We start from the raw sequence: 25646 nt of genomic DNA, 5'->3' as shown, positions 1-25646 counted from the left end.
ACAGTGGCCATGTGCAAGACTTCTTTCTGATCAATGAGATTTAGGGAGAAGTGTGTGGAGAAGCTGGTCTTCTCCAAAATGAAAAGAAATGGTTTCAAATCCAAACTTCTATATCCTATCAGCTTCCCGTTTCCTCCTTCTTGGTGTGTGGAATGTAATTTGATGCCTGGAGGTGGGGCAGTGATCTTGGGGCCATGAGGAAATAAGTATGAGCACAATGCTCGAATGTAGAAAATGTTAGAGAGGGAAAGTAGAACACATTGGGTACCCCATAGAGTCACTGAACAATTTCATCATTCCTAGACTGTTACATATTTATGGTTCATATAAAATAAAATGTGCATCATGTTTTCAGCTACTGCGCATCAGTCTTTTCTTGATATATCAAAACACAAACTATCAGCTGCATAATGGGAGGCCTTAATGTATTTTAATTGTATAAGTATTAAATGTGTGAGCATAACCTATTGCCGAACTTTTTTGTAGTGATTTATGAAAATGACAGAATACACTTTCTACTTCAGACAGGTGGGGTAACAATGCAGCATGGGCTATGAAAAAATGTGGAAACTTCTAGTCTAAAAACTGGGTGGAGTGTTCCAGGCAGAAATGCTCACTGCTCCACTGACGTTTTCAGTGCCTCTCGCAGAGCTAGGACCATGAGACTAGCCTGATGAATGGGCTGAGTGGAAGTGAGGGAGGTCCCTGCCACATGTGGGCCAGATTACCTTGAAAGTCACTCATCTAGAGTTTATCAAACTCAAGTCGAGGTTCTACTATGTGTTCAGCTCCTGGGATACTGGGATTATGTTTTACTGACCCTGCCTAGCACAATGTCCCTAAGTCTCCTTTATCTCCAGTCTTCCACGCTGACATTTTAAAACCATTCTTTCAGTTTTCTTCATCCTCTCTCTTTCTCACTGCTGCTGATCCAGGCTGGAGAATGTACAATCATTTCTGTCTCCCAAGAGCAGCTGGTCTGCATTATTGCCCAGCAAGTCCTCTTAATCATGAGAACAGAATCCCACTTCACTCTCAAAACCAGCCACTCAGAAACTGACCATGAGAATAGGACCAAATCCTATTCTCATCTGTGTTACGTTTGTTCATCGGTGACACCATCTGTAGTAACCCTAATACTTATGAGTGGTTATAGGGAGCTTACTTAAGGTTCCCTTCCCACATTTCAAAAGTGGTCCTGATATTTTTCTTTCAATATATCTTATCTACCTCTCTGAGAAGGATATAATCATTGTGTTTTACATGTCTAAACATCTCTCTCTGTGCTATTTTCCCAAATTAGCAGAACCACCGGCACTGCTTCCATCTTAACTCAATTAAGTGGTTAAAATCTACTTAAAGCTTTTAAATGTCCTAAACCTCTCTAGTTAAAAACTGTTTTTCTTTGTATTAGACAAATTCCAAACTACTTGTCAGAACCTGCAAAATCCTCTGTGAGATGACATGGAATGTGAGAAGAAGTGATAAACCTCTAGCCATAACACAGGCAAAGATGAATTGCTTGATGTGTATGTTGCTGTGGATAAAAATGAAAAGACTGTGAGACACGGGGGTAATTATGAAATATAACATTTTTCCTCCTAAATTTATAGAAAATTAGTTGTTTACCCTGAAAACATGTCTTCTTTCTCCACATGCAGCGTAAATGCCATTTCTTCATACTGAATATTTTCAGTATCTTAAATGGAGCTACAAACTCCCTCTAACATGAACATTTTCTTTTTTCTTAAATATGGAGCACTTACTACACACCCATCACTACACTGTGTCTTTATTCCCTTTATATAAATGTCAAACCACCCTATGACTTATGAAGCCACTCCAGTTTCACTTGAACAAATTTGCCCAATAAAGTCAATAAACACGATGGTGTCATTTATAAACAGTGAAAAGGAGAAGTTAAAGGGGGGATAAGCTTTGAGATCTATTGCATGGCAGGGTGACTGTAGTCAATAACAATGCATTGTATAAACATAAATCAGAGAGTACATTTTGAATGTCTCACCATAAAAAATGATAGTTAACTGAGGTTAATTCACTTTATTTAATCATTCTACATTGCATATACTTATCAAAACTTCCCATTGTACCAGATAAATATATACAATTATCACTTGTCAATCAAAAACAATATTAATAATAAAAAGGTTAGCAGAACACTAACTAAAAAAATTGCCTTAGTGTTCTCCAATTGAGAAGAAATGAATTCAATGCAGTATTTTAAGATAATTTTTCTTAATATCCTCACTGTGGAATTATACACATCTTCAATTAATTTGTGAACACCAATAAACTGTATAAAAATATAACATTCTTAAAATTTCAGAGCAAGTCACAAAAACTTCATAAATGTTGGAACAGGTAAATCATATATTAGGTTTTGCGTAGGTTACAGGCAAGTAAAAGAGACAGGATTTGCATGAGGTGATTCTAAGCTAGCATACATAATATATTGAAGAAATAAATTCAATGTAGAGGAAACACATTTTCTTTCAGAATCTGTTGGTTTCCAGTTTACTACTAAATAATCAACTCTTTTATAATTATCTGTTTTATTCCAATATTTTATTTTTCTTCTCCAGATAAGTACACACACACACACACACAATTATTTCCTTCATAGTTTCTTTCACTAATAAAATTTATTTATAGGTTGTAATATTTGTGTATTTCATTCAATTTAAATAAAAACCAAAGTTTGTGTGTGTTTTGCAGTCCCAGAAAGGTGGCATGTGCAAAGAAAAGTATAAGGTAAAATTTTAGAAGCAGTCATTCAGGATTCAGAAAGGTATGGCTTATGGTTACACCCCTATATAATCTTTATTATAACCATCATGGTGTTCCAGTAGTTACAAAAAAGAGAAAAAATTAAAAATATACCTTATAGAAACAATATTCTTCAAATTATTTGGACTTTAATGCCACTGGTAATAAAGATTGCTAGAAATGTTATTTCACTATATTATTCAATAGCATATTATTACTGTCTGTTACTTAGAACCTTTAGAAATGTGGAATAGATTGACATCTGTGATAGAATAAGGCATCATTTAATTCACAACAGTGCTAACCAGTTTTATTTATTAAAACACACTAAGTTCACACAGTCTGACTAAAACATTTAAAATTCACTGTATGCTAGCTGGTCAAAATAGAAGAATGCAAACATGTAGGAAGGACTATTTTTCTTCTGATATAATGATCTATGTGAGAAATGTTCTTTTCAGTTTTCAAGAATAAGACTAATTTATAAACTTGCATTTATAGTAAATTTATGTTATTTTAGAGGGGAGTTCTCTGCACTTTTCTCTACTATCTGTGAAGATTTCTTCATTTCTGTCACATGAATTAATATTGAAGACTTCTACCTATAGCAATGAAAAAGATACATCAGAATATTAATAAACTGAGATTTTAATCCATAATGAAAAATTGGTAAACAAAAAAAATTTCTAAAATTGAGTGTTCTTTCCAACACAAACTCTTGTGTTTTTAAAGGTGTATATTTTGAACAAAAGTTCTTCCACTTTTATTGCATTTGTAGGGTTTATCTCCTATAGAAATTCTACATCTACTGAGGCATGAGCAACAGTTAAAGGCTTTGAATATTCTCTACATTTGTAGGGTTTATCTCCAGCATGAATTCTCCTTTGTACAAAAAGATCTGAGGTATGAATATAGGATTTGCTATACTTAATATTTATGTAAATTTTTCTCCAGTATGTATACTGAGTGTCCTCTATGGTGTTTACTTTGGACGGCGACATTTCCACAGTTACTACATGGGTAGTGTTTCTATCTAGTATCAATTTTCTGATGTTGAGTAAGGTTTGAACACTGGTTAGGGGCTTTGCCACATTCTTTAAATTTGTAAGGTTTATTTCCAGTATGAATTCTTGGATGCACAATAAGACCTGAAAATGAGTAAAGAAGTTGCTACATTCTTTATATTTGTAGAATTTCTCTTCAGTATAAATTCTCTGATGTTGACTAAGGGCTGAGCACAAGTTAAAAGATGTGTAAGGTTTCTTTACATTTGTGAGGTTTCTCCCCATTATGGATTATCTTATGTTTATTTAGATTTGATGTGTGAGTTTATAAATTCTCTGAAGTTGAGGAAATTTTGAGGACAGATTAAAAGTTTTGCCACTTTTGTTACATGTATAGCACTTCTTTTGCATATGGATATTCTAATGGATAATAAGTTTTGAGCATTGATAAAAGACTATTCCACAAGAACTATCCAGACATTTATATGGAATAATAAAAGACCACGCATAGCCAAAGCAATGCTGAGCAAAAAAAATACAGCTGGAGGCATAACACTACCTGACTTTAAGCTATACTACAAAGCTATAATAACCAAAACAGTATGGTACTGGCATAAAAACAGACACACTGATCAATGGAATAGAATAGAGAATCCAGAAATCAACCCACACACTTACTGCCATCTGATCTTTGACAAAGGCACCAAGCCTATTCACTGGGGAAGGGACTGCCTCTTCAGCAAATGGTGCTGGAATAACTGGATATCCATATGCAGGAGAATGAAACTAGACGCATACCTCTCACCATATACTAAAATCAACTCAAAATGGATTAAGGATTTAAATATACACCCTGAAACAATAAAACTTCTTAAAGAAAACATAGGAGAAACACTTCAGGAAATAGGACTGGACACAGACTTCATGAATATGACCCCAAAAACACAGGCAACCAAAGGAAAAATAAACAAATGGGGTTATATCAAACTAAAAAGCTTCTGCACAGCAAAAGAAACAATTAACAGAGTTAAAAGACAACCAACAGAGTGGGAGAAAATATTTGCAAAATATGCATCTGACAAAGGATTAGTATCCAGAATATATAAGGAACTCAAACAACTTTACAAGAAAAAAATACAAGCAACCCAATTAAAAAATGGGTAAAAGAGCTAAGGAGGCATTTCTCTAAGGAAGATATACAAATGGCCAACAGACATATGAAAAAATGCTCAACATCACTCAGCATCTGGGAAATGCAAATCAAAACCACACTGAGATACCATCTAACCCCAGTTAGGATGGCTAAAATCCAAAAGACTCTGAACAATAAATGCTGGCGAGGTTGCCAAGAAAAAGGAACTCTCATACATTGTTGGTGGGACTGCAAAATGGTGCAGCCTCTACAGAAAATGGTATGGAGTTTCCTCAAACAATTGCAGATAGATCTACCATATGACCCAGCTATCCCACTGCTGGGAATATACCCAGAGGAATGGAAATCATCAAGTCGAAGGTATACCTGTTCCCCAATGTTCATCGCAGCACTCTTTACAATAGCCAAGAGTTGGAACCAACCCAAATGTCCATCATCAGATGAGTGGATACGGAAAATGTGGTATATCTACACAATGGAATACTACTCAGCTATAAAAACGAATGAAATACTGCCATTTGCAACAACATGGATGGACCTTGAGAGAATTATATTAAGTGAAACAAGTCAGGCACAGAAAGAGAAATACCACATGTTCTCACTTATTGGTGGGAGCTAAAAATTAATATATAAATTCACACACACACACACACACACACACACACACACACACACACACACACACACAAACCGGGGGGGGGGAAGAAGATATAACAACCACAATTATTTGAAGTTGATACAACAAGCAAACAGAAAGGACATTGTTGGGGGGGAGGGGGAGAGGGAGAAGGGAGGGAGGTTTTGGTGATGGGGAGCAATAATCAGCCACAATGTATATCGACAAAATAAAAAAATAAATAAATTAAAAAATTAAAAAATAAAAAAAGCACCAATTTAAAAACGAAAAAAAATAAATAAATAAAATAAAATAAAAATAAAAATAAAAAAATAAATAGGGCCTGTTATAAGCAAAAAAAAAAAAAAAAAGACTTTTCTACACTATTATAATTGCTATGGTTCTCTGGAAAATAAGTAGTCTGATGTTTGCTAGTATTTGAGTCATGCTTAAAGTTTTTCTAAAATTCATTGCATTGGTAAGTTCTCTCTCCAATATAAATACCCTGGTAATTTTCTAGAATAGAGCCATTTTTAAAGACCTCCCACTTTCATTATATGTGAAAGGTTTTTTTCTAAATTTTTATATTCTGATGTCGATTAAGCAATGATGAATGGGTAAAGACATTTCCATGTTTATCAAAATCATTTATTCTGGCACAGGAAGAAATTATTTGTTGATGGGGTAATAATTTTTGGTAACAGACCTCTCAAAATAATCACATTTATAAACTTTTTCTTCATTTTCATGTCTCTTGTCTTCAAAAATGTTTGAGTAAATGCTTAATTTAGTGCTAGATTTGAAATGGTTTAAATGATTAATTAAAGCATGGACTAGGTCAATTTTTAGACTTTAAAAAATTTCTTTTAAATAAAAAGTGTGTTTCAAAATTTATGTGAATATTTAGTTACAGAAATACATGGTTCTGCAAGAGTAATTGACATAAGGTAAGTTTTCTTCCCCTAAGGTGTTCTACGTTCTTGATCTCTTTTGGCAGGGAAATTTTTGTTATGGGTAGTTGTTGCACATTGGTTATGTCTATTATAACATCTTTGCTGCCTTTCATAGACACACTTTTCCAGTTTATTCTTAAGTGTAAATCCTCAAGACCACAACTTCCATATCTTCCCAGTATCACTTTTTGTAATGAATCATCTATGTCCTGCTTTGCAAAAAGGCTTGGGTGTTATCAGAAGACATAGCTGAAAGAAATGGAAATAAAAAGTTATCCTACTTATTAGACTCAAGTGAATATACACTACAAATCTAATATACAAAATTATGCCTAGCTGAGGATATCAGCAAGATGACAGATAGGAATTCTATAGATACATAAACATAACAAGAATATAGTAACAACATTGCCTACATGAGAAATCCAAAAACCAGTTAAAGTTTGTAGCATGTCAGGCAAGCACAATGCCAAGAAATGTCTCAAGAAAAAAGAAAAGTTTGTTACAATTGCCCACCAAGTCTCTCCTCCTCTTTAATATATCATAGTGCAATTAGAAGAAAACTCTCAAACTTTTGAATTCTCCACCAGGAAAGAAAGAGAAGAGGTGACACGTGTCCAAACTTCTGGATTCTGGAGGGACTATCCAAAGACTAGTTTATTTCAACCCTGAAAAAGAGTGCTGAAGGGAACAATGGAAAACTTTGGAGAACAGGTGAGGTCTGCTGAGACCACAAGTAAATGATTGTTACAGCACCAGAAAGACTGCAGTGCCACAGAAAGTCAACAGGAGCAGCATATTATAAACTTTTAAGAAAAAAAATGGGCAAACCTCTTGAACTAAAAAATTATACACACAATTTTAGAGAAGGCACATCCTGAAGACAAATATCAGAGGCTTCCAGAATCTCTAGCTCATATAATTTTGGTCTCTTTTTATTTTATTTTTTGTCTCCCTCTTTATAAATATTGTCCATAAAGATTTAACAAAAGGATTTTTTTTTTGAGGGTGATTATCACAGGTATAAGCTTTAATCTTTTTTTTTTTAAATTTTATTTTGTCGATATACATTGTGGCTGATTATTGCTCCCCATCACCAAAACCTCCCTCCCTTCTCCCTCCCCCCTCCCCCCAACAATGTCTTTTCTGTTTGCTTGTCGTATACAAAAGGATTTTTTTAAATGCTCAAATCTCAACAAAAGTTCACAAGGCATACAAAGAACCAGGCCCATTCAAAGGAAAAAAAAAAGTCTCCAGATATTGACCCTAAAAAAATGAAGATTTATGAATTACCTCCCAAAGAATTCAAAATAACTATCTTAAGGGTTTTCAGTACTCAGTGAGCTAAAAGAGAACATAGACAACAAATAAACTCAGGGATATGAACATATTAGGAAAGAAATAAAAACTATACAAATAACAAGTAAACATTTTACAGCTAAAGAATAAAATAAAAACTATATAATATCTGAGAAATTTTAAAATTTAAGCAAAGGAACAGACATAAAAATTCAGGAAGGTGATTGAACTTCAGCTAGAATATACACAAAGAGATTCATAATATGACACATTATAACCAAACTTTGAAACTCACAGACAAAGAACAAATTTTGAAAGCAGCCAGAGAAAAGTGAGGCATCATCTATAAGGGTGCTGCTATAAGATTACCTGTGGATTTTCTTAGCAGAATCTTGCAGGCAAGAATTAAGGTGGGTAATATAGTCAAGGTGCCAAACAACAACAACAACAACAACAACAAACAACAACAACAACAACAAAACCCAAAACTACCATCCACAAATACTATATTTAGCAAAGCTGTCATTTAATATTAAAAAAGTAAAGACTTTTAAAAATTAAAAAAACTGAAAAAGTGTATTACCACTAAACCTACCCTACAAGAAATGATAGCATCTTTTATTTAAAATAAAATAATGCTGTAGAGCATATAAAAATTACAAAAAAATATTCATTACTTTGAAAAGGTAATACATACAGAAATACATAATTCTTTAGTATCTTACTAATGGAGCACAAAACACTTTTAATTCTGCTACAGAATAAAGATAAAAATCATAAAATAAACTATAGATCTCTGATAATGAATATAAAGTTAAAAAGGTATAATAAGTGACACAAGTAACATAAATTTAAGGGGATATTTGAAAAGTTAGAGTTTTGAATGCAAGTGAGATTGTTACCATTTTAAAATATATTATAACTTTAAGATGTTTTATGTAATCGTCACGGTAAGCTCAAAGAAAATACCTTTAGAAGATACACACACATGCATTCTCAAAAAGAGAGAAAGAAATTAAAGCATGTCCCTACACAAAAATCAACAAAACACACACATACACAAAGGCAGCAAGTCAGGTAGATAAGAGAAAATAGCAAAGGAAGGCGATAAAGGAAAGAGAAGAGATATTGTTCTAAAAGTATAAAGATTCAATAAAGTGGAAAAATAACTTTAGTGATCTATTGTACTGCATGGTTTTTTTCCTGATTTTATTTTAATCTATTTTTTGAATTGAAGCAATTGTTGTACAGATTTATGGGGTACAGAGTTGACTACCATTATTTGTGTACAGTATGTGATGATCAAATCAATGTTATTAGCATGTTTATCATTAAGAATCATAATTATTCTTTGTGTCCTTTACCCAATTTCTCCTAACTCTCCTCCCTCTCCCTCTTTCCCACCTCTAGTAATTATAGGTCTGTTCTCTCCTTTGGAAAGGTCAAAGTTTTATTGTGGTCTTTCTTTCTTCCATCCCACATATAAGTGAGGATATGCAGTGTTTCTCTTTCTGTGCCTGGCTTATCTCACTTAACACAATTTTGTTCAAACCCATCCACGTTGCTACAAATAGCAGAATTTCATTCTTTTGTATGCTGAGTAGTACTCCATTGTTTATATATACCATATTTTCCTTATCCAATTGTCTGTCAATTTACATTGTAGTGGATTGAATTATGTCCCTCCTGAAGCTTGAATTGTGTTCCCCAAGTTTTATGTATTAGAAACTTAGCCCCCACTGTGACTGTTAAGAGGGTGGGAAATCCTATTATGGTAATTGAAAGATAGAGCCTTGAAGAGGTGATTGGATTGTAGGAATGTGCAGAGTGAATTATTAAAAATGGTGGTCAGGGGCATGATTCTGAGGACTTTAAAAGAAGAGGATAGTCTGTGTATCTCTCTCTCTGCTCTGCCATTTTGCAATGTGATACTGTACCATCACTGTTCCCACCACCAAAGCCTTCACTATGTTCCCTTTGGACTTTGGATTTCTCAGCCTCAGAAATGGTAAGCAATAAATTTCATTTTCTTTATAAATCACACAGTTTCAGGTATTTTGTTATAAGTAACAGAAATGGACTAATACAGACATTTAGGTTGGTTCCATATCTTGGCTATTGTAAATAGAGCTGTGATGAACATGGGAATGCAGGTACCCCATCGACATCATGATTTCCATTCCTTTGGGTATATACTTAGAAGTGGGATTGCTGGATCACAGGGTAGTTTTAATGTCTGAGAAATCTCCATACTGTTTTCCATAATGGCTGTACTAATTTACAGTCCTGCAAACATTGTAGAAGAGTTACCTTTTCTCCACATCCTCTCCAGAATTTTATGTTCTCAGTCTTTTTTATAATAGCCAGTCTAGCTGGGGAGAGACATCTCAATGTGGTTTTGATTTGCTTTTCCTTAATGATCAATGATGTTGATATTGAAATAATGATGTTGAAAATAAATGATATTTTCATGTATGTGTTTGCAATTTGTGTGTCTTCTTTTGAGAAATGTCTATTCAGAGCCTGTTTTATGTATTCTCTGTTTCTCATGGTGATCACTAAGAAAATACGTATAGAAGGTAAATACACAAAAATGAGAAAGAAATGAAAAGCATGTCATCACAAAAATTAACAAAATACAAAACTATGCTAACCCAAGTGAATCATTGTGCAATATATGCATGTACTGAAACAACACACTGTACCCCACAAATATGTATAAATAAATGTTAAAAAATTAAATGCAAATGAAAACTGTAAGTAAAAAGGAGACCACATAGCTGTAAGAAAAACAGAAAACAAAAATGGCAATAGTTAGTTATTCCCTTTTACTAATTAGATACAAGTAGATTAAATTTACAATCAAGAGACATAAAATGGCTACTTTAAAAAAAAAAAGATTCAACTATATGCTGTCAACAGAGACTCGCCTTAGCTCTAAGGAGTCAAATATGATAAAAATAGTAAGATTGAAAAAGATATCCCATGGAAATAACAACCAAGACGAGGCAGGGTGGCCATAATTGTATTAAGTAAAATTCTCTTTAAGTCAAAAACTATCATGAGAGAGATAAAGTATAATATTATATAATGATAAAAAAAGTCATTCACCAGGAATCTATAGCAGTTATAAATATATATGCACCTAACAGCAGGGCTTCTAAATGCAATCATATATTGAATAACACATTTACATTCTGAGAAACATGTCATTGGGCGATTTTATCATGGTGTAAGCATTCTAGAGTTTACATACACAAACCTACATGGTACAGCCTATTACATATCTAGGCTACGTGGTATAGCCTATTACTTCTAACAAGGGTCATCACAAACATACCAGTAATGCATTGCACTAAGACATTACAACAGATACAAAATCACTACACAACAGGAATTTTTCAGCTTCATTATAATTTTATGGGATCATTGTTGTATACTAGGTTCATCATTGACCAAAATGCCACTATATGATACATGACTGGATATGAAACAAATATTGACAAAAGTGAAGCAACAAATACACAGCAATACATTAATTGCAGGAGACTTTATGCCACACTTTCAGTAATGAATAGAAACACCAGATAGAAGATCAAAAAGGACACAGAGAACTTAAACAACAATGTAGAACAATTAAACCTAGCATATACAGTACTCTCCAGTGAAAAGCAGCTGAATACACAATATTATCAATCACGCAGGGCACATTCTCAAGGAAACTGTTAGAACACAAAACAAGGGCTTCCGGACAAGATGGAAGAATAGATGGTCTCCAGTGTCACTCTCTCCCACAAATCAACCAATTCACAACTATAAAAAAGCAACAACAGCCAATCTGGGGCTGCTAGAGCTCAGGGGAAGAAGATGAGAGACCTACAGAGTGCATGAAGGTGGAAGAAGACATGATGAGAGAAAGAAAAACTGCTCGGAATGTTTCAGGCCATGGCCACTTTAAGGCTGGAGCTGCTGAGTGCATGGAGCAGGAGCCAGCAGAAGCCACAGCTGCACCCTTCAGATGGAGTTGCTTGGAGGCAGCAGGGGAAAGGGGGCTTTGGTGGCCCCCAGGCCAGCAAGACCACTAATAGTGTTCCTGTGGACCCACACAGGAGCAAGGAGCCACAACAACTGAAAAGAAGGAGCCATTTAGAGGCTGGTGAGTCATGCCAAGGGACTGGTCCATGGCCCATCCCATGGGAAGTGTTTGGAGCACTGGTGGTGAGGGAGATAGGCCTACCAGGGGAACACTAGGACACAGCAAGGACAACCGAGCTGCCCCCCAGTCAGTGCAGGACCACTCAGAGGAGACTGTTGAGGAATATAGAATTGCATGGGGTGCAGTTTGATGAAAAGACTCAGGCCCAAACCTGAGGTTCTACACAACTCAGCTGCACCAGGTCTCTGGAGAGCTGGAAGTACCTATAAGGTCAACCATTAAACCCTAAGCTGCACAAAAAGCTTTCCCTAGGGAAAGAAAGAGCAGCAAAGCATCAATCTAGCTCACTGACACAGCTCAGGTACTGGTACCCAAGGACGTTCCCCCATTTTAGAAGTAAGCAAAGGACAAAAATTAGTTCTGGCCCAGGCATACCACCAGCAACATGGGTCCCACCCAGGGGCGTGAGGCATTGAGCTGAGGACCGGACACCCAGCTCACAACCAGGCACAGTGCCAGCACCAAGGAACATGCCATAAATATCACCTCCATGTGGGTGGCCCACGACAGCCACCACAGTAACCACGGCTACTGTGAAAGTTGATAGACTTCACAATCATCATGCAGATTCTCCACCAGCGACTGTGCCAAAAGGAGAGTCACCAGACCAAAGAAAAGAAGAGGATGTCTCTCTCCACAAAGCTCATTCTAGAGTGACAGAAGAGGCATCTGCTCTATGATAATATTGGGGGACCTGAACACACCTCTCAGCATTGGACAGATCATCTAGGCAACAAATCAATAGAGTAGCCCTTACTCTTCCAGAGAGAGAGAAGAAATCTAGGGTTTCAGTGGTGGGAGTGGGGAGGCAGACAGGGATAGGGTGAGATTGGACATGGGCATAAAGAATAAGTACAATTTGTAACAATATACATACTAGTAATATTGATTTGATCAACATATGTCAACATTGAACCCCTAAAATATGTATAATCAATTACAATTCAATAAAATTTTTTTAAAAAGAACACAAAACAAGTCTTATCAAATTTAAGACAATTGAAATCACAATTTATCCCTTCTGAACAGAATGGAATACAACTAGAAATTAACAGCAGGAAAAAAACTTACAAATCCAATAATATGTAGAAATTAAATGATTGAAATCATAATGTACCCTTTCTGAACACAATGTAATACAACTAGAAATCAACAGCAGAAAGAAAAAACTTACAAATCCAAAAATATGTAGAAATTAAGTGACATTCTTCTGGATACACTCTTGTTCAAAGGCCAGATTTAATACAGTTGATATGTTAATATAACCCACAGAGATGTACAAATTCAATGTAATACCTATCAAAATCTCAATGGTACCTTTTTTGACAGAAATATAACTTAAAAATCTTAAAATTTACATGGATTCTTAAGAAAACATAAACAGTCAAAACTATCTTAGAAAAAAAGAACAGACTTACAGATGTCACACTTCCTAATTTTAAAACATATTACAAAGCTACAGTAAGAATAACAAAAATGTGGCACAGGCATAAAGACTGACAAAGAGATGACAGAACAGAATAAAGAACCCAGAAATAAGTGCTCATGTTTGTGATCAAATTATCCCCAACAAGGTTGCCATGATAACACAATGGAAAAAGGGACAGTTTCTTAAACAAATAGTACTGGAAAACTTAATATCCACATGAAAAATAACAAAATTGAGCCCTTCCCTTTTACAATATACCAAAAGAAAAAAAAAAGTATCTCAGATGGGTTAGATATGCAAAGCTAACTTTAACTATACAACTCTTAGAAGAAGTCATGGATGAGGGAAACAAAGACATTAATCTTGACAATGTTTTTCAGTATGACATCAAAACAAAAAGAAAATGGAATGATACCAAACTAAGAAAAAAATTTGCAAATCAAATATTCAATAAAGTGAGAATGAAAAACAGGGAAGGAGAAAAATATTTGGAAATTATATATATTATAGGAGTTAATATCCAAAATATATAATCAACTTCAAAAACTAAACAACAAAAAGTGAATAACCCATTGAAAAAATGGACAAAAATTTTGAGTCATGTCTCCAAAAATGATTTACAAATGGCCAACAAGCATTTGAAAAAATTCTCAAAATTATTAATCTTTAAAGAAATGCAAGGCAAAACCACAATTAGATTTAACTTCAAACCCAATAAAATGACTACTATCAAACACACAAATAATATCAGATGTCATGAAGGAGATGAAAAAATTGGAACCCTTGTGCACTGTTGGTGGGGAAAAATATGATGTAACCACTATGAAATATAGCATGGAGGCTCACAAAAAATTAAAAAATAGAACTATCGCATGATCCAGCAATGTCATTTTTGGGTGTATAAACAAATTATGCTAAGCAGGACCTGAAAGAGATATTTGCAAATCCAAGATCATTGTTGCATTAGTCACAAATGCCAGTAGGTGGAAGCAACCCAAATTTTCCTCAGCACATAAATAGATAAAGAAAAGGTGGCATATAAATGCAATGAAACATTATTCACCCTTAGAAAAATAAATTGTCTCATGTACAATAAAAACATACCTTGAGGAAATTATGTTAAGTATAATAAGCCAGTAACAACTGACAGTGTATGATTTCACTTACGTAAGATATCTTAAGTAGTCGAACTTATGGAAACAAAATAGACCATGTTTGCAAGAGCTGGAGAGAGGGTGAAACAGGCAGATGTTACTAATAGTACTGAGTTTTAGTTTTGCAAGATGTAAGAGTTCATTTTTTGTTTCTTTCCTTTTCAATCCTTTCATCTTACTTACTTTTTATTGAATCTCCTCAGCCAGCAGGAATGAATTATGCCCAGCTGAGGAGCTTATGAAAGGCAGGTCCAGCAGGCCAACCCACACTCTCATTTCCCCCACAGTTAGGGGAGTCTCCCTTAGTTTGGGCCAGCAGGAGTTTTTTAACTCTCTAGCTGGACTACACTGAGCCTCTAGAAATTTGCCAAAGTTACCATTTAAGTGTTCTTACCCGTTTCTGACCCCAGGGGCTCCTGCTTCAGAATCAGAGGCACAGCCTGATCCCTGTGCAGGCCGAGCCGGAGCTGCATCCCCAGCGCTGTGGTGCCCTCATTGCAGGGGAGACATCCAGTGGGGGAGGCAGAAGCTCCGTGGAGACCACATGACCTGTGGGGCCACCATCACACGATCCAGCAGATAGGCTTCACCGCCACCACCTGGCTCCATTCGCAGCCTGGCCAAGTACGCACTGAGTTGGGAGACGTCTGGCAGGGGAGGTGGAGGCTCTGCAGAAATCGCACACCCTGTGGGGCCGTCACTGTGTGATCCAGCCAGTAGGCTTCACCGCAGGCACCTGGCTCCATTCCCAGCCCAGCCCGGTGTGCACAGTGAAGGGAGACATCCAGCATGGGAGGTGGAAGCACAACAGAGACCACACACCCTGTGGTAACGCCCCGTGACCCAGCAGCCTGGCCAAGTCCAAGCTGACCAGAGAGGTGGCTCCCCGGAGAGGCCCAAGACCCGAGACAACCACACACACAAGGCACTAGTGGCCAACTGAGCAGACACTGAAGTAGCCATACCAAATTGGCAACCCCAGCAACATCTTAGTCAGACAATAGGGTCAAACCTGTGGACTGTGAAACCCCCGCCACAATGAATAAACATCAAAGAAAAGATACCAGAAATACAAAAAATCAAGAAAGTACACCACCAAAGGGTAATAACTCTCAAGCTCTACATCCTGTAGAACAAGAAGCCCTTGAAATGACTGACAAGGAATTTCGAGTGCTAATTCTAAGGAAACTGAATGAGATACAAGAAAACTCAGCTAGACATCATGATGAAACGAGGTAATGTACAAGGAAATCAATGCCCTGAAAAAAAATGTAGCAGAGCTTGCCGAACTGAAGAATTTATTCAGCAGAATAAAAAACACAATGGAGAGTTTAACCAGCAGGCTTGTGAAAGGTGAAGAGAGAACCTCTGAACTTGAAGATGGACTGTCTGAAATAACACAAGCAGACAAAAAAAAAAAAAAAAAAGAAGAAGAAGAAAAGAAAAAAGAATTAAAGGTATTGAAGAAAATCTAGGAGAGATATCAGACAACCTTAAGCACTCAAATATCTGAGTCATGGTGACTCAGAAGGGGTGGAAAAAGGAGATTCCATTGAAAACATATTCAACAAAATAGTGGCAGAAAAATTCCCAGGTGTAGGAAAAGTCACAGATCTTCAGATTCAGGAAGCTCAAAGATCTCTGAACGTATTCAACCCAAAAAGATCTTCTCGAAGACATGTTATAGTCAAATTGGCAAAACTCAAAGACAAAGAGAGAATCTTAAAAGCTGCAAGAGAGAAGCGTCAAATCACCTATAAGGGAGCCCCTATCAGGCTAACATCAGACTTTTCTTCACAAACCCTAAAAGCCAGAAAGGAATGGGATGATACATTCAAAATGCTAAAAGACAGAGACGGCCAGCCAAGAATACTCTACTCGGCAAGGTAATCCTTATGAAATGAAGGGGAAATAGTATATTTCTCAGACAAACAAAAACTGCGGGAGTTCACCACCACACGACCACCCTTACAAGAAATTCTAAAGGGAGTACTGGGTTTGGTTCCTGAAAAATAACTGACAAGCCATGAAAAAACAAGAAAAATCAAAACCCACTAGTATAATAAAAATGGCATTCATGAAGAGAAAACAAACAATCAAAAAGGCTATCTACAACCCAAGGAACCAATAAATAGAGAAAACAAACAGTAAATCAGAAAGCATGGAACAAAAGACACCTAAGACAACCAAACAATAATCAATAAAATGCTAGGAATAAATCAACACTTTTCAATAACAATTCTTAATGTAAAAGGCTTAAATTCCCCAATCAAAAGACACAGACTGGCTGACTAGATTAAAAAGGAGGACTCAACTATATGCTGCCTTCAAGAGACCCACCTCACCCATAAAGACTCACATAGACTAAGAGTGAAAGGATGGAAAAAGATTTACCACGCAAACAGAAAAGAAAAACAAGCTGGAGTAGCTATTCTTATATCTGACAAAATAGACTTTAAACTAAAAACCATAAAAAGAGACAATGAGGGACACTACGTAATGATAAAAGGACTGATCCATCAAGAAGACATAACAATCATAAATATATATGCACCCAATGTTGGAGCTGCCAGATTTATAAAGCAATCTCTATAAGACCTAAAGAAGGAAATAGACACTAATACCACAATAGCAGGGGACCTGAACACCCCACTATCAATACTGGACAGATCATCTGGGCAAAGAATCAGCAGAGAAACATAAGATCTAAACAACACTCTAGACCAATTGGAATTGGCAGATATCTACAGAATATTCCATCCAACAACCTCAGAATATTCATTCTTCTCATCAGCACATGGATCATTGTCCAGGATAGGTCACATAATAGGTCACAAATCAAGTCTCAACAAATTCAAAAAAATTGGAATTATCCCATGTATTTTCTCAGACCACAATGGATTAAAATTAGAAATCAATAACAAATGAAATTCTGGAAACTATACAAACACATGGAAATTAAACAGCATTCTACTTAATGACATATGGGTCCACGAAGAAATCAAGCAGGAAATCAAAAAATTAACTGAAACTAATGAAAATAATGATACATCATACCAAAACCTGTGGGATACTGCAAAAGCAGTACTAAGGGGGAAATTTATTGCATTAAATGCTCACCTCAGAAGAATGGAAAGATGGCAAGTGAACAACCTAACACTTCCCCTTAAAGACCTAGAAAAACAAGAACAATCCAAACCTAAAGTTAGCAGACAGAAAGAAATCATTAAGATCAGAGCGGAACTGAATGAAATTGAAACCCAAAAAACAATTCAAAAGATCAATGAATCAAAAAGTTGGTTTCTTGAAAAGATAAATAAAATTGACAAACCATTAGAATGGCTAACGAATAAAAGAAGAGAGAAGACTCAAATAACAAAAATTAGAAATGAAAAAGGCAATATTACAACTGATTCATCTGAAATACAAGGAATCATACGAGACTACTCTAAACAACTATACGCCAACAAATTTGAAAATCTGGAGGAAATGGATAAATTTCTGGACACACACAAGCTCCCAAAACTGAACCATGAAGACGTAGAAAATTTGAAAAGACCAATAACAATAAAGGAGATTGAAGCTGTTATCAGAAGGCTCCCAACAAAGAAAAGCCCAGGACCAGATGGATTCACAGCAGAATTTTACCAAACATTCAAAGAGGAATTGACACCGATTCTTTACAAACTATTCCAAATGATTGAAACAGATGCAAATCTCCCAAACTCATTCTATGAAGCAAACATCATCCTGATACCAAAACCAGGTAAACATATAACCAAAAAAGAAAACTACAGGCTGATATCCTTGATGAATATAGATGCAAAAGTCCTCACTAAAATACTAGCAAACAGAATACAGCAACACGTACGTAAAATTATTCACCACGATCAAGTGGGATTCATCGCAGGGATGCAAGGTTGGTTCAACATACGCAAATCAATAAATGTGATACACCATATTAATAAACTCAAACACAAGGACCATATGATCATCTCTATAGATGCTGAAAAAGCATTTGATAAAGTTCAGCACTCATTTATGACAAAGACCCTCTATAAGTTAGGTATAGAGGGAATGTATCTCAACATAATTAAAGCCATATATGCCAAACCCACTGCCAATATCATCCTGAATGGGGAAAAGCTGAAAGCTTTTCCTTTAAGACCAGGAACTAGACAAGGATGCCCACTCTCACCACTCCTATTCAACATAGTGTTGGAAGTACTAGCCAGAGCAATCAGAGAAGAGAAGGAAATAAAGGGCATCCAGATTGGAAAAGAGGAAGTCAAACTGTCCCTGTTTGCAGATGACATGATCCTATATATCGAACAGCCTAAAACCTCTACAAAAAAACTCTTGGAGTTGATAAATGATTTCAGCACAGTAGCAGGATACAGAATCAACAAACAAAAATCAGTAGCATTTCTTTTCTCCAATAGTGAACATGCAGAACGAGAAATCAAGAAAGCCTGCCCATTTACAATAGCCACCAAAAAAATAAAATACTTAGGAATTGACTTAACCAAGGAGGTGAAAAATCTCTATAAGGAGAACTACACACCACTGCTGAGAGAGATTAGGGAGGATACAAGAAGATGGAAAGATATCCCATGCTCTTGTATTGGAAGAATCAACATAGTGAAAATGTCCATACTACCCAAAGTGATATACAAATTCAATGCAATCCCCATCAAAATTCCAAAGACATTTTTCTCAGAAATGGAAAAAACTATCCAGACATTTATGTGGAATAATAAAAGACCACACATAGCCAAAGCAATGCTGAGCAAAAAAAATAAAGCTGGAGGCATAACACTACTTGACTTTAAGCTATACTACAAAGCTATAATAACCAAAACAGTATGGTATTGGCATAAAAACAGACACACTGATCAATGGAATAGAATAGAGAATCCAGAAATCAACCCACACACTTACTGCCATCTGATCTTTGACAAAGGCACCAAGCCTATTCACTGGAGAAGGGACTGCCTCTTCAGCAAATGGTGCTGGGATAACTGGATATCCATATGCAGGAGAATGAAACTAGACCCATACCTCTCACCATATACTAAAATCAACTCAAACTGGATTAAGGGTTTAAATATACACCTTGAAACAATAAAACTTCTTAAAGAAAACATAGGAGAAACACTTCAGGAAATAGGACTGTGCACAGACTTCATGAATACGACCCCAAAAGCATGGGCAACCAAAGGAAAAATAAACAAATGGGATTATATCAAACTAAAAAGCTTCTGCACAGCAAAAGAAACAGTTAACAGAGTTAAAAGACAACCAACAGAGTGGGAGAAAATATTTGCCAAATATACATCTGACAAAGGATTAATATCCAGAATATATAAGGAACTCAAACAACTTTATAAGAAGAAAACAAGCAACCCAAATAAAAAATGGGCAAAAGAGCTAAGTAGGCATTTCTCTAAGGAAGATATACAAATGGCCAACAGACATATGAAAAAATGCTCAACATCACTCAGCATCCGGGAAATGCAAGTCAAAACCACACTGAGATACCATCTAACCCCAGTTAGGATGGCTAAAATCCAAAAGACTCTGAACGATAAATGCAGGCGAGGTTGCGGAGAAAAAGGAACTCTCATACATTGTTGGTGGGACTGCAAAATGGTGCAGCCCCTATGGAAAATGGTATGGAGGTTCCTCAAACAATTGCAGATAGATCTACCATACTACCCAGCTATCCCACTGTTGGGAATATACCCAGAGGAATGGAAATCATCAAGTCGAAGGTATACCTGTTCCCCAATGTTCATCGCAGCACTCTTTACAATAGCCAAGAGTTGGAACCTGCCCAAATGTCCATCATCAGATGAGTGGATACGGAAAATGTGGTACATCTACACAATGGAATACTACTCAGCTATAAAAACGAATGAAATACTGCCATTTGCAACAACATGGATGGACCTAGAGAGAATTATATTAAGTGAAACAAGTCAGGCACAGAAAGAGAAATACCACATGTTCTCACTTATTGGTGGGAACTAAAAATTAATATTTAATTCACACACACACCAAAAAAAAAAAAAAAAACCGGGGGGGGGGGGAAGAAGATATAACAACCACAATTACTTGAGGTTGATATGACAAGCGAACAGAATGGACATTGTTGGGGGGGAGGGGGGAGGAAGGGGGGATGGAGGTTTTGGTGATGGGCAACAATAATCAGCCACAATGTATATCGACATAATAAAATTTTTTTTTAAAAAAAGGAAAATAAGAGCATTTCTATAAACAAGGTAAAATACACATTTTTACATATATAAAAGGAGATTCAGATAAACCTTTGTAATGAAGAGGAGTCACAATATTCTATCAGTAGAAGAAATAAAATTTGATATGGAATATCACACACCCAAAAAAATTCTTCAGAACCACAACTCTGCTCTCTCTTCCTTCTTCCCAACAACCTGACTCTTTCCTTACATTGTCTCTGTCTGTATTTAGATGCCATTACATACCACAAAATTATAGGCCAATATCCTTGATGAATCTAGTTGCTAAAATCCTCAACAAAATATTAACAATCAGAATACAGCTATATATTTAAAAAAATTACACACTATGCTCAAGTGAGATTCATCCTAAGGATACAAAGATGGTTTAACACACGAAAGTCAATAAATGCGATACATTACATCTACACACTCAGGGACAAAGGCCATAGATGCTAAAAAAGCATTAGACAAAATTCAACATTCCTTCATGGTAAAGACTCTCAACAAATTAGGTATAGAAGGAAAATATCTCAACACAATAAAAGCCATTTATGACAAGCCCACCACCAGTATCATTCTGAATGGGGAAAAATTGAAGGTCTTCCCCTTAAGGATAGGAAGAAGACAAGAATGTCCACTGTCACCACTTCTATTCAACCCAGTACAGGAGGTACTAGCTAGAGCAATCAGGCAAGAGAAACAAAGGAAATCCAGGTTGGAAAAGATAAAGTCAAACTTTCTCTATTTGCAGGTGACATGATACTACATATAGAAAAACCTAAAGACTCTATCGAATAACTCCTAGAGCTGGTTAATAACTTCAGTAACATTTCAGGATACAAAATAAATGCCCCCAAATCAGTAGCATTTATACACTCAGATAATGAATTAACAGAAAGAGAAATAAAGAAAGTAAGCCCACTTACAATTGTCATGAAAATATAGGATACCTAGGGATCAATTTAATCAAGGAGGTGAAAGACCTTTACAATGAGAACTACAAACCACTTCTGAAAGAAATTAAAGAAGACACAAAAAGATGGAAAGATATTCCATGTTCTTGGATTGGAATAATTAACATTGTGAAAATGTCTATACTACCCAAAGTGATCTACAGATTCAATGCAATCCCCATCAAAATACCAATAAAATTCTTCACAGAAATGGAAAAAACAATCTTACCTTTCATATGGAAAAACAAAAGACCCTGTATAGCCACAGCAATCCTAAGCAAAAAAGAAAGAAAGAAAGAAAGAAAGAAAGAAAGAAAGAAAGAAAGAAAGAAAGAAAGAAAGAAAGAAAGAAAGAAAGAAAGAAAGAAAGAAAGAAAGAAAGAAAGAAAGAAAAAAGAAAGAAAGAAAGAAAGGAAAAGCTGGAGGCATAACTCTGCCTGACTTTGAATTATACTACAAAGCTGTTGTAACCCAAACAGCATGGTACTAGTATAAAAATAGACATTCAGACCAGTGGAATAGAAGAGAGAACCCAGAAATCACCCCTCAGGCTTACAGCCATCTGATAGTAGACAAAGGCAACAAAAATCTACATTGGGGATAAGACTGCCTCTTCAACAAGTGTATGCTGAAGAATGAAACTACATATGCATCTCTCAACATACACTAAAATCAACTCAAAATGGATTAAAGACCTAGGTATAAGACCCCAAACTGTAAAATTACTAAGGGAAAAAATAGGTGAAACACTTCACCAATTAGGTCAGGGCACAGGCTTTCTGAACATGAGCCTAAAAGCACAAGCAGCAAAAAAAAAAATTAACAAATGGGACTATATCAAACTAAAAAGTTTCTGCACAGCAAAGGAAACAACCAAAAGAGCAAAAAGACAACCTACATAGTGGGAGAAAATTTTTGCTAACTATGCATCCGACAAGGGATTAATATCCAGAATATAAAATGAACTCAAGCAATTACACAGTAAAAAAAAAACAAATGACCCAATTAAAAAATGGGCAAAGGAGCTGAATAGACATTTTTTGAAGGAAGACATGCAAAAGGCCAACAGATACATGAAAAAATGCTCAACATCACTAGCCATCAGGGAAATACAAATTAAAACCACATTGAGATACCACCTCACTCCAGTTAGACTGGGTATAATCAAAAAGATGGTGAAAAACAAATGCTGGTGAGGGTGTGGAGAGAAGGGAACACTCCTGCACTGTTGGTGGGACTGTAAATTAGTACAACCACTATGGAAAACAATATGGAGGTTTCTCAAACAACTACAGATAGATCTTCCATATGATCCAGCAATCCCTCTCCCAGGTATATATCCAGAGGAATGGAAATCATCTTGTCAAAGAGATACCTGCACTCCCATATTCATCGCAGCTCTGTTTACAATAGCCAAGATATGGAACCAACCTAAATGTCCCTTGATGGATGATTGGATAAGGAAACTGTGGTATATATACAATATGGATTACTACCCTGCCATAAAAAAGAATGAAATACTCCCATTTGCAACGACATGGATGAACCTGGACAAACTTATGTCGAGTGAAATAAGTAAAACACAGTGTTCACTCACATGCGGGAGCTAAGAGAGGAAGGAAGGAAAGAAAGACCACAGTAGTGCCATGGTCTAACAGAGGGAGGGAACATTCCTAGTGCTACAAAGTGGATGGGAGCGGAGGGGAAGGAGGAGGGAAGTTGGGGGATAATTAGGTGGGGACAAGGGGTGCAAAAGTAATTTCTGGTAATGGGTATGCCCCCAGTATGAATCTGGCTTTCACATCATGGGCAGGAAGGGTGACAATTAACTTTGTATCTCATGAATATTCTTAATAAATAATAATAATAATAATAAACCAGTAAATAAACAATAACCTAATTAGAAAATGGGTAAAGGAGCTGAACTGGCACTTCTCAAAGGAAGATAAACAAATGGCCAACAGACACATGAAAAAATGCTGAACACCACTCAGTATCAGAGAAATGCAAATCAAAACTACACTGAGGTATCACCTCATCCCAGTAAGACTGGCTATACCAAAAAGACAGAAAATAACAAATGCTGACAAGGATACAGGGAAAGGAGAATCCTCGTACACTGCTGGTAGAACTGTAAATTGGTCCAGCCATATCTGAAATGACGACAGATAGAACTGCCATCTGATACAGCAATTCCACTGCTGGGTATATACCCAAAGGAATGGAAATCATCATGTCAAAGGTACACCTGCACTCCTATGTTTACTGCAGCTCTGTTTACAACAGCCAAGAGTTGGTACCAACCTAAATGTCAATCATCAGATGACTGGATAAGGAAAACATGGTATACTTTTACAATGGAATACTACTGACATAAAAAGGAATGAAACACTGCTATTCGCAGCAACGTGGATGAACTTAGAGAAAATTTATGTTAAATGCAATAAGCCAGGCACAGAAAGAGAAAAAATGCATGTCCTTACCCATAAGTAGGAGCTAAAAAAATAAACAAATGAATTTTAAATAGAAAGAAAGAAAGACGCAATAGTCTCAATAAGTTGAGCTTTCAAAAGGGGAGAACAGAACTGAGGTTACTTGAGGTGGGAAAGGGTGAGGAGGGAAGGAGGGAAGAAGGGAAGAATTGGTAAAGAAACATGAAAATGATTACATTGTATAATATTGTATATACTAAGTACCCTGATTTGAGCATCACATATTGCACGCAGGTATTGATATTCAACACTGTACCCAACAGATATGTACAATCAACTAATTTTAATAACAAATACAGATAATTTCACAAATTATATATGGAATTTGAATAGCCAAATACAAAAGAGTTAAAGCTGTATGATACCATATACAGTATATAAAGTACAAAAAAATTAAGTGATTTATGCTGTTAGATGTCACAATAGTGGTCATCCTTAAGGATAAGGAGGGGTCACCAGGAGTCTTCTGCTAACAATCGTCTGCTTTTTTTTTTTTAATATGGGTAGGAGCTGCAGACTGAGCTGTGTACAGTATTTAAAATTTCGTTGAGCAGTCAGCCTGTGCATGTATCTAAATTTTTTAAAAAATTGTATCAGCAATTAAAAAGAAAATTGGGAGAATGTAAATAGATTAGTACCATAAGGCCCTCATATTTTCAATGTAGATTTTAAAAGTATTTAATAATTTCACACCGTCATTCATTTTTAAAAGTATACTACAATATCTAAGTTAAAAACTAAGAGATATTGAGCAGACAAACCCAACAAAACATAAAATGTAGAATTATTTTAAAAATTACACAGAAGTTAGGACAGGAAGAATAAGCTTATAGAACAGGTGTCAGGAAGAGCACACGGTAAGGAGATAAATCCAATCTGGAATAAATTCATTATTATTTTAAACATAAAATGATAAATTGTTTCTGTTAAAGTCAAACATTGTCCATATTTAATTAGATGATTTTAAGAGATATGGCTAAAACATAAGGGTTGAAGTCGAAAAATAAAAAATAAATTTTATGTAACTTTAACCAATTAATTAACTGGGATGGCAATATGGATATTAGATAAAATAGACCTCAAGTTTTCAGCAGTTTATCATTGTTGTAATTAGTAGTATTATTATATTTCTAAATGTACATTTCCCAATATTATTCCTTGACGAGTAACAAATATGATCTGATTATGTGTGTGTACCCACACACATACAGACACACATATACTTATACAGATGCCTGTTTTCGTGTGCACATACTGTCACTCCCCTATCATTTGACTGTTAAAGAACTGTGCTTCTGATTTTGCGAATCTGTGGAACATGAGAGAG

At 35.8% G+C, this 25646-nt stretch overlaps 1 pseudogene; it reads right to left on the bottom strand.

Annotated features, from left to right (window-relative positions):
- Positions 1-6412: 6412 nt before the first annotated feature.
- Positions 6413-15084, bottom strand: LOC134371912 (zinc finger protein 519-like; annotated as a pseudogene).
- Positions 15085-25646: the final 10562 nt, after the last annotated feature.

The sequence above is a fragment of the Cynocephalus volans genome, chromosome 3 (assembly GCF_027409185.1).
Source record: "Cynocephalus volans isolate mCynVol1 chromosome 3, mCynVol1.pri, whole genome shotgun sequence".
NCBI classification, from domain to species: Eukaryota; Metazoa; Chordata; class Mammalia; order Dermoptera; family Cynocephalidae; genus Cynocephalus; species Cynocephalus volans.
This window is presented reverse-complemented; position numbering and strand designations above follow the sequence as displayed.